This window comes from Tachyglossus aculeatus, unplaced genomic scaffold (genome assembly GCF_015852505.1).
Source record: "Tachyglossus aculeatus isolate mTacAcu1 unplaced genomic scaffold, mTacAcu1.pri scaffold_105_arrow_ctg1, whole genome shotgun sequence".
NCBI classification, from domain to species: domain Eukaryota; kingdom Metazoa; phylum Chordata; class Mammalia; order Monotremata; family Tachyglossidae; genus Tachyglossus; species Tachyglossus aculeatus.
This window is the reverse complement of record NW_024044844.1, coordinates 686,919-697,678: the sequence shown is the minus strand read 5'-3', so window position 1 is coordinate 697,678 and position 10,760 is coordinate 686,919. Positions and strand designations below refer to the sequence as shown.

Below are 10,760 nucleotides of genomic sequence, written 5' to 3'. Positions count from 1 at the left end.
GAAAAATAGACGGAAATTCGAGTTTCTCTCTATTTCTGTTAGAACCTGTTGGGATGCAGAATCCATATCCTACTTCTTCCTTTTCAGTGTTACATGAGCAGAATTTCCTTCTATGAATCTGTCCTCAATCCCTCCTGCTTCAGGGTCAGCTACTGACTCTTATCCTGGCTCAAGAGGAGGCAGAATGAAAACCCTTCCCTTTCTGAACAGAGAAGAACCCTTGGGAGAGTCTACAGGGTAGGTCTTCAAAGATCTTCATGTTTTTTCTAGAGATCGAATTTCCTCCCCTTTTCTCACCCCTCTCCACATCCTTCCACATTTCTCTGGAGCCAGGGTGCCCAGAAGGGGACCCAGGACAGCAGCGTGGCTCAGTGGCAAGAGCCCGGGCTTGGGAGTCAGAGGTCATGGGTTATAATCCGGGCTCCGCCACTTGTCAGCTGTGTGACTTTGAGCAAGTCACTTCACTTCTCTGGGTCTTAGTTAGCCCATCTGGATAATGGTGATTAAGACTGTGAGCCCCATGTGGGACAACCCGATTTCCTTGTATCTTCCCCAGCGCTTAGAACAGCAGTTCGCACATAGTAAGTGCTTAACAAATGCCATTGTTATTATTATTATTATTATTATTATTATTATTATTATTAGACCTCCTTGGGGGCCAAGGGCCCAATCTATTTCACTCCCAGACCTTAGTACAGTGCTTTGCACATAGTAAGAGTGAAATAAATACCATTCCTACTACATCAGAATATCACTGAATCTGCACAGGGGGCGCTATCAATGCTACTGCTGGGTGACCTTGGGCAAGTCACTTAACTTCTCTGGGCCTCAGTTACTTCATCTATAAAACGGGGATGAAGACTGTGAGCCCCACGTGGGACAACCTGATTACCTTGTATCTACCCCAGCGCTTAGAACACAGCTTGGCACATTATAAGCACTTAACAAATACCATTATTATTATTGTTATTATTATTACTACTACTAATTAATAATTAATTTTGGTATTTGTTAAGTGCTTACTATGTGCCAAGCACTGTTCTAAGCACTGGGGTAAATACAAGGTCATTAGGTTGTCCCACGTGGGGCTAACAGTCTTAATCCCCATTTTATAGGCGAGGCCCAGAGAAGTTAAGTGACTTGCCCAAAGTCACAAAGCTGACAAGTGGTGGAGCTGGGATTAGAACCCATGACTTCTGACTCCCAAGCCCGTGCTCTTTCCACTAAACTATGCTGCTTCTACTACTATTACTACTGACTTGTTTTTTTTCTGGTTCTCCTTCTCACTTGCTCTTTCCTGTTTTTCTCTCCATTTCACTCCTTCATACACTTCTCACCTTTCCTCTCTTTTCCTCCTGCTCACTCTCATTTTTTCTCTCGTCCTCTTGATATTTTTCTATCACTCTCTCCCTTTCGTTTTTCTCTCCCTCTCATTTACTCTTGCACTTTTTTCTCTGTCTCACTCTTTTTCCCCCACTCTCAATTTTTCTTTCCCTCTCCTTCTCGATTCCCTTGCTCTCTCCGTCTCTTGTTTTTCTCTCTTGCTCTCTCAGGCTGCGTTCTCCCTCTCACTATGTCCCGCTTTTTCTCTCCCTCTCACTCTTTCCCCTTTCCCTCACTTTTTCTCTCCCTTATGCTCTCTCTCACTCCCTCTTGCTCGTCTCCCCCTCACTCTCTCTCATCCTTTTTCTCCCTCTCACTTGCTCTCCCTCACTCCCTCTTTCTCGCTTTTTCTCTCCTTTATGCTTTTCCCTTCACTCTTTCTCTTAGTTTTCTCTTCCTCTCACTCTCGCACCGTTTTCACCCACTCCCTCTGTTTCCTCCCTCTTTCTTTTTCTCTCCCTTTCACTCTCTCTTGCTCTCTCGTTTTTCTCCCCCTAATGATTTTTCCCCTCTCTCTGTCTTGCTTTTTCTTGCCCTCGTACTCTCTTTACCTCATGTTTTCTCTTGAGCTTTCTCTCCTCACACTTTCTCTCAACCACTCCTTTTCTTTCTCTTTCTTTCCCTCTCACTTTTTCTCTCCCTTGGACTCTCCCTCACTCTCTCTCTCTCTCTCTCTCTCTCTCTCTCTCTCACACACACACACACACACTTTTTCCCTTCCTCTCTCTTTCTCTTACTCCCTCTCTCTCATTTTCCCCTCCTTTTCCTCTTTCCCCATCCCTTTTTCCATCCTCCCTCACTATTCCTACAAGGACGATGCTGAATGACACTTCTGGGGAGGACTTTGTCTTGGTGGCTTTATCTGCTCAGCCCCAGTTAGAGAAGATCCTCTTCGTGGTTGTCTTGATCTTCTACCTCCTAACCCTGGTGGGCAACACCGCCATCATTTTGGTGACCCGCCTGGATTTCTGTCTCCATATGCCCATGTACTTCTTCCTGTCTCACCTCTCCCTCGTGGACCTCTGCTTCACCACCAGCATCGTCTCCCAGCTTCTGTGGCACCTCCAGGGGCCCTCCAAGACCATTACCGTGGTCGGTTGTGTGGTCCAGCTCTACGTCTCCCTGGCCCTGGGGTCGACGGAGTGCATCATTCTGGCCATCATGGCATTGGACCATCACGTCGCCGTCTGCCTACCCCTTCACTACACCACCGTCATGCAGCCGCGGCTCTGCCGGGCCCTGGTGGGATTAGCTTGGCTGAGCGGGGTAGGGGACACCGCGATTCAGGCCACCGTCATCGTCCGCCTGCCCCGCTGCGGACACCGGTGACTTCCCCACTTCCTCTGCGAGATCCCCACCATCCTCAAGCTGGTCTGTGTGGACTTCCGGGCCAATGAGATCCAGCTCTTCGTGGGCACTCTGGTCCTGATTCTCCTGCCCTTGAGCCTGATCACGGTCTCCTATGGGTCCATCGCCCGGGCCGTGCTGAGGATCAAGTCTCCCCGGGTACGGAGGAAGGCCCTGGGCACCTGTGGGTCCCACCTCCTTGTGGTCACTCTCTTCTACGGGTCCATCACGGTGGTCTACATCTGGCCCAACAGCTCCTTCTCTGGGACTTTTGACAAGTTCCTGAACCTTTTCTACACCGTGGTCACCCCCATCCTAAACCCGCTCATCTACTCCCTGAGAAACAAGGACGTGAAGGGGGCGGTGAGGAGGATTCTGGGGAAAGACCAGAGTTCAGAAAGTGCTAACATCTTTAATCAAATTGACCTAGAGTTATGGAGAAGGGCGGGAAAGGTAGCAACTAAAACAGACAGCTCTCCACGGAAGGGGAACAGATATCTGGACAAAAATCGGACAGTGAGAATAATTGTGGTATCAGTTAAGCGCTTACCACGTGCCTAGCACTGAACTAAGCTCTGGGTTTAGGTACAAGATAAGCAGGGCCCACATGGGGCTCACAGTCTAAGTAGGAGGAAGAACAGGTATCGAGGAAACTGAGGTGTGGAGAAGTTGAGTTGACTAAGGTCACACTGCCCATAAGTTGCAGAGCCAGGATTAGAACCCAGGTCCTCTGACTCCCAGGCCCATGTTCTCTCTACTAGGCCAAGCTGCTTTTCTAAAATACCCCCAGAGGCACAGATCCAAGGAATCCTAAGCTTCGTATCCTGATTTACACTCAGAGACGTATGTATCCATTGATGAGGCACTCTGTGCTACAGGATGTGTGTTAATCAACTTTCCCACCTTCGCTGTGATCAATTTCTGCTTCCCCGTCTAGACCGCAAGCTCCTAGTGTGCAGGAAGTGTGTCTGTTATAGTGTATTCTCCCAAGTGCGTAGTACAGTGCTTTGCACACAGTAATCATTCAATAAATACCATTGATGGATAGATTAATGTCTGTCTCCCCTTTTGGACTGTAAGCTTGGTGTGGGGAAAGAATATGTCTACCAATTCTGTTTTATTGTACTCTCCCAAGATCATAGCACAGTGCTCTTCACACGGTAAGTGCTCAAAAAGCATGATTAACTGATTACTCTAAATAATCTTAATAGTGTACTATTTACCCTTTCCGCTGTCTACTTTTATGCCTGTCTTCCCCTGAAGATTCTTAGCTTGTAGGCAAGGAACATGTCTACCATCTCTGTTGTATTGTACTTTCCCAAGTGCTTAGTACAGTGCTCTGAGCACAATAAGTGCTTAATAAATATCATTGATCATTGATTAAGTACAGTAGAAAAGCCTGGATGAGGTTATTATAGGCCATCAGTTGGTAAAATGATGCTTAGCGTTAAAATGATCAGTAAATGATTGGTAAAATGATCAGCGCTTCAACAGTGCTTGGTACACAGTAAGTGTTTAAAAATGCCATGATTATTATTATTATTATTATTATTAAAAATGTAACTATCGAGGTGACTATCCTGGAAAGACCTGCTAGGGGTGAGACTCAATGAAAGGGCAGAAATAGTAGGACAGAGAATAGTAGGAATTCTGTTCCATTGGACTTTCCCGAGTAATTAGTACAGTGCTCTGTGCACAGTAAGCGCTCAATAAATACCATTGATTGATTGATTGATTGATAGTGTTGCCTAGTGGCCATGAGATTCAAGAGACCCTTGTTCAAGTCTCTGGTCTTCTGTGTAACCTTAGGCAAGTCATTTTCCCTTACTGGGCCACAGTTTCTTCATCTGTAAAATGGGTTAAGATAGATTTTGTGAACCCCGTGTGAGCCAGGGACTATTTCCAATCTCATAGCCTTGTATTTACCCCAGAGTTTAGCACATAGTAAGTACCGGATAATTTATTAATGGTATTTGCTGAGCACTTTCTATGTGTCAAGCACTGTCCTAAGCGCTGGTAAATAGTAAATATTATTATTCTTATTATTAATGACGATGATAATAATAATATTGCTCATAGGACCGACCTGGTCCATTATTTTATGTGTGCCTTATTTATAGGTGATTTGATCAATGGACTAAAGTTTCAATGACGGAGAGTTAGCAGTTCATTTGCATTTACTCAATCTGTTCTCAATCCTGAAAATTGAAATTTTGATCTCAGCCCTAACTCAATGTGTTCTTTTGAAATAAATCTGTGAGTGGCTAGAAATATTTCCCAATAAGTGGACCCAAATGACTCTTGTGTCAATGAGGATTTGATAGTCATTGCTTTTCGTGAGGTTTTACCTTGAGAAGCAGCGTGCCCTAGTGGAAAGAGCCCAGGCCAGGGAAACAGAGCACCTGGGTTATCATCCCAGCTTTGCCATTTGTCTGCTGTGTGACTTTGGGTAAGTCACTTTACTTCTCTGTGCTTCAGTTCTCCCGTTCTCCCTCCTATTTAGACTATGAGCCCCATGTGGGATAGAGATTGTGTCCAACCTAATTGATTCATATCTATCCAAGCTCCAGGAAGAGTGTTTCACATATAGTAAGCACCTAATAAATAATATTTTAAAAATTCTTGCCTCTATCCCCCAAGTATGTGTGACCCGTAGCAAGAGGTGGAATGTGGAAGGTCAACAAAAGGTTAATGATTGTGGGTCATAATAATAATGATGGCATTTGTTAAGTGCTTACTATGTGCCAAGTACTCTACTAACCACCGGGGTGGATACAAGCAAATCGGGGTAGACACAGTCCCTGTTCCATGTGGGGCTCATAGTCTTAGTCCCCACTTTAAGGTAACAGAGGCACAGAGAAGTGAAGTGACTTGTCCAAGGTCACACAGCAGAGAAGTGGCAGAGTGGGAATTAGAACCCAGCACCTTATGACTCCCAGGCACATGCTCTATCCACTGCGCCATGCTGCTGCTGGGTAATGAAAATCGGTAAGCAAAAGACTGGGACCACAAGGGTTTTGATTTCAGGGAAGATAATAAATGTGTTTGTTAAGCACTTACTCTGAGCCAAGCACTGTGCTGAGCATTGGGGTAGATACACGGTAATCAGGTCTAACACCGTACCTCTCCCCCTACAGGGAGTTCACGGTCTAAGGGGGAGGGAGGAGATGCATTGAATCCCTGTTCTACAAGTGAGGAAACCGAGGCACAGAGAAGTTAAGTGACTTTCCCAAGACCACCCAGCAAACAAGCGGTGGAGGCAGAATTAGGATCCAGGGAAAGTGTCTGCTGTTATATTGGACTTTCCCAAGCGCTTAGTACAGTGCTCTGCACACAGTGAGCACTCAATAAATACGACTGACTTATTCGGACTCCCAGGGCTATACTCTTTCCACTAGGCTCTTGTTTGTGAGAAGGAAACAAGTCTATCAACTCTGTCATAGTGTACTCTTCCAAGTGCTTAGTTGCGTGCAGCAAGCACTCAATAAATACAATTGATTAACTGATGGATTGCTGCTTTTCCAGCCCATGAATACTTGGCACACAGTACGTGCTTAACAAACACCATAATTACTAATTATTTTTATTCCAGGGCATCGTCCGTCAACAGCACGCCTGCTCCCAAGGAGCTGACAAACTAAAGGAAAGTTCCCTGGGGCGGTTCCTGCCCTAAAAGTTTTTCCATGGCGGCCTTCACGTCCTGGTTCCTCAGGCTGTAGATAAGGGGGTCGAGGGTGGGGGGGCACCACAAGGTGGAAGACAGACAACAGCAGATCCAGTGCCGAGGGGGAGTCGGATATCGGCTTCATGTAGGTAGAGGAGCCGGAAGTGAAGGAAAGGGTGACGATGGCGAGGTGGGGCAGGCAGGTGAAGGCTTTGGCCCGGCCCTCGACGGCCGGCATCCTCAACACGTACGAGACCACGAAGCACGAAGAAGGAGAAGGGTAAGGCTTTGGCCCGGCCCTCGACGGCCGGCATCCTCAACACGTACGAGACCACGAAGCACGAAGAAGGAGAAGGGTAAGCCGACGGTCGTGGCTAAACTCAGGTTTTCGGCGACTTGGCTAGAGGAGCAGGTGGGCCTCAGCAACTGGGGGCCATTGCAGAAGAACTGGTGGGCAACGTTGGGGCCACAGAAGGACAGGGAGAAGATGCTGGTAGTGTAGAGGGAGACGTTCAGATGGCTATTGAGCCAGGAGGTGGTTAGCATGGAGGCCCAGGCCCTATGGTACATGATGATGTCAGAGCGTGGGGGCGGCAGATGGCCACGAAGAGGGAGTGGGACCTGACGGTCATCAGGGCCAACTCCGTTCCCGCCAAGAAAATCACGAGAAAAACCTGGGCAGTAGAATTCCTCATCTCCCCAATCCCACCTCTCTTGGCTCCAAACTCCTCCCCTTGAATATCCAATCAATAGATCTTATTTATTGAGCGCTTACTGTGTGCAGAGCACTGTACTAAGCGCTTGGGAAGTACAAGTTGGCAACACATAGAGACGGTCCTTACCCAACAGTGGGCTCACAGTCTAGAAAATATCCAGTTACCTCCTACTTGACATTTTTAGTGGCATTTGTTAAGCGTTTACTATGTGTCGGACGCTCTTCTAAATACTGGGGTAGATACAAATTAATTAGGTTGGACGCAGTCCTTGGCCCACAAGGGACCCACAGTCTAAATAGGAAGGACAACAGGAGAACTAAGGCACAGAGAAGTGAAGTGACCTGCCCAAGGTCACACAGTCAGCAATTGGAAGAGCCTGGATAAGAACCCAGTTCCTCTAACACTCAGGCCTGGGCTCTTTCCACTAGGCGACACTGCTTCTGTTTTAAAACCAAGCTACTCATTTTCCACCCTGAGCCCGTCCCCATATCCAACTTTCCCCTCTCTGAAAATGACACCGATTTTCTCTGTCCCAAAGACCTGGAGTCCTCCTCTGTTCCTCATTCAGGATGGAAATTGAAAGACAATTTCCTGATAAATCTTGCCTATTGTTCCTCTTCAACAGTTCCCAGAATCTCTCCTCACCCAAAGAATTACCACCCTAATCCAAGCTCTCATTATATAGCCACTACACTACTGTATCAGCCCTCCACCACATTGTCTCTAGACCGTGAGTTTGTTGTGAGCAGGGAATGTGTCTTTTGCTGTTGTATTGTACTCTCCCAAACGCTTAGTACAGTGCTTTGCACACGGTAAGAGCTCAATAAATAAGGTTGAATGAATTGCCTCTGTCCCCATCCTTCTCCACTGTTTTATAGCTCATTTTTTGAAGTGTCCAACCCAACTAGGATGGTTAGGTCCTGGGAGTCAGAGAGCCTAGGTTCCAATCCTGGCTCTGCCACTTGTTTACTGTGTGACCTTGAACAACTCACTTAAGTTCTCCGTACCTCAGTTTGCTCATCTGTAAAATGGCGATCAATGCCTGTTCTCCCTCCCTTTTGGTCTCTGAGCTCCATCTGGCATGAAGTCTGTCTTACCTGACCATCTATATCTACTGTAGTGCTTGGTACCCAGTAACCGTTTAATAAAATACCACAATTATTATTACATATCATTTCTCCTCTCTTTTTGTTTTTTTGTTCCATGCAATCTAACTGCTTAATTGTACTTCCCTTTTAATCCTCTCTCCTGCATCCCCAGCCTCACAGTGTCCTTAATTTGAAAGTCCTGTCCCTCAAAAATTCATCAGACTTCGGTCTCCCTAAAATCTCACCTCTTCTAACAAGCCATCCCTATTAACTCCCACATTCCTTCCTAGCAACCCCAAACCGCTTTTACAGAAGAGAGAACCGAGGTACAGAGAAGTGAAGTGACGTGACTTGCCCAAGGTCCCACAGCAGACTAGTGATGGAGGAGGGATTAGAATCCAAGTCTCCCAGCTTCCAGGCCTGGGCTCTTTCCATTGGGCCAGGCTGCTTGAATAACCACCCAATTCCGTACTTATCATAACCAACTCATCAACTTCTCACCCTCCAGATTGTAAACTCATTGTGGGCAGGGAATGTGTCTACCAACTCTGTTCCATTGTACTCTCCCAATCGCTTAGTACAGTGCTCCACACACACTAGGCGATCAATAAATATCATCGACGATGGTTACCCTCGCTTACCTGCTGTAGTTTGGAGTCTTGTGGTCTCCGCTGCTTTCTCCTTTTCCTCGCCAATCGGTTGTTCTTACATCCAGCAATTCTGGCTCTCTGAGGTGGAAGACCGGTAAATAACACGGATTTTAACCGTGGCGGACTCTCTCCCGGCGCAGTACTGTTCTCTGACTGGACCGGTCTTCTCCAACGAACATCCCCGGGTGTGAGGGGCCCTGGGGAGGGCCCCCAAATAGGGCCAGCCTTGAGTCCGCCTGAGGGAGCCTTTGGGCTCTGAAGATCTCCGATCCTGGGCCAACTGGGCCACCTACCTGTTTCAGGCCATGGGTCCTCCCCAAACAAGGGGGAAACAGTATCACCTAATGGTTAGATCTCATGCCTGTGACTCAGAAGGACCTGGATTCTAATCCCGGCTCTGTCACATGTCTGCTGTGTGACCTTAGGCTAGCCGCTTGACTTCTCTGGGCCTCTATTTATCTCATCTGTAAAATGGGGATGAAGACCGCGATCCCCATTTGGGATGTGAATTGTTTCCAACCAGCTTGTTTCTACCTCAGTGCTTAGTTCTGTGCCTGACGCCTAGTAAAAGCTTAACAAATACCACACTTAGTAAGGGCTGTGACATTTCTGACACCTGTAGGCTTCTCTTCTGATATTGCCATGTTTTGCCAAAGGCATCTTTTATTAATAATAATAATTATGGTATTTGTCAGGCGCTTACTATGTGCCTAGCATTGTTCTAAGAGCTAGAGTAGATACAAAGTAATCAGGTTGTCCCACATGGGGCTCACAGTCTTCATAACCATTTTACAGATGAGGTAACTGAGGCCCAGAGAAGTGAAGAGACTTGCCCAAGGTCACACAGCAGATTAGAACTTGGGCCTGGGACTCAGAAGGACCTTTATTCTAATCCCAGCCGCTAGTTGGTGTTTATCCTGTACAGACAATCACGGGTGGGCCCGCCATCTCCTCGGCCCAGAATGCTCCCCCGGGGCGCTGCCCAAGGTCAGGGCGGCCAAGAGGGTGGTAGCCCTGGTTTCCCTCTATGGCGTCTTTTATGTGCGACCATCTATCATGCTGAGTGTTATATTCAACGTGAAAGAAGAATCCCCTCTGCTGGTGAACTGCCAAATGGGGTTAGGGTTCACCTTTCCTGTAGTCTGCCCGTTTTTGATTATTCAGGGCGACCTGAGGAAAAGTGCAATCCAGAAAAAGGAATCACCTAGTTCCAACATAGATTTTCCAGAGATTCCCAGGGAAGCCGCCTGGCCTCCAATCCAATTAAGTCCCGCTCGGGTAAAGTGACCGGGTATCTTGATCCCAGAAAGCCAAGAAAAGCATGCGGCCTAGTGGATAGAGTACGGAAGTACCGCGTTCTAATCCTGACTCCCCCACTTGTCTGCTGTGTGAGTTTGGGCAAATCACTTCACTTCTCTGAGCCTCAGTTCCCTCATCTGTAAAATGGGGATTGTGATGTGAGCCCCACGGGGGACAGGGACCAATCTGATTAGCTTGTACTTCCCAAGTGCTTAGTACAGTGCTCTGCACACAGTAAGTACTCAATAAATACGATTGAATGAATGAATGAATTAGCTTGTATCTATCCAGCAACTTAGTATCGTGCCTGATATATAATAGGCAGTTCCCAAAGGCCAGCAGAAAAAGTTACAGTGGACTGATTGACTGACAGATTGAGTGACTCAGGTTGGGAATTAGACAAAGGTGAAACCATTCACAGTGGCTAAAGACTGTTGGTAAAAACAGGGACCGTTGGAACGCTGGGATGCAGATGCCACTATTTCCATGGGAACGCCGGGGACACGCATCATCGCTGATGCAGCAGGAAACGGACCCTCTTCTCCCAGAAGCCTCGGGAACCACGTCACCAAAGGGTGTTTGGCTCGTTCAAGTCATGAGGTTCCCTCGGCAG

General features: G+C 47.2%; 1 pseudogene; it reads left to right on the top strand.

Moving 5' to 3' along the window:
- Positions 1-2,199: 2,199 nt before the first annotated feature.
- On the top strand, positions 2,200-10,187 carry LOC119922495 (annotated as a pseudogene).
- The last annotated feature ends 573 nt before the right edge of the window (positions 10,188-10,760 follow it).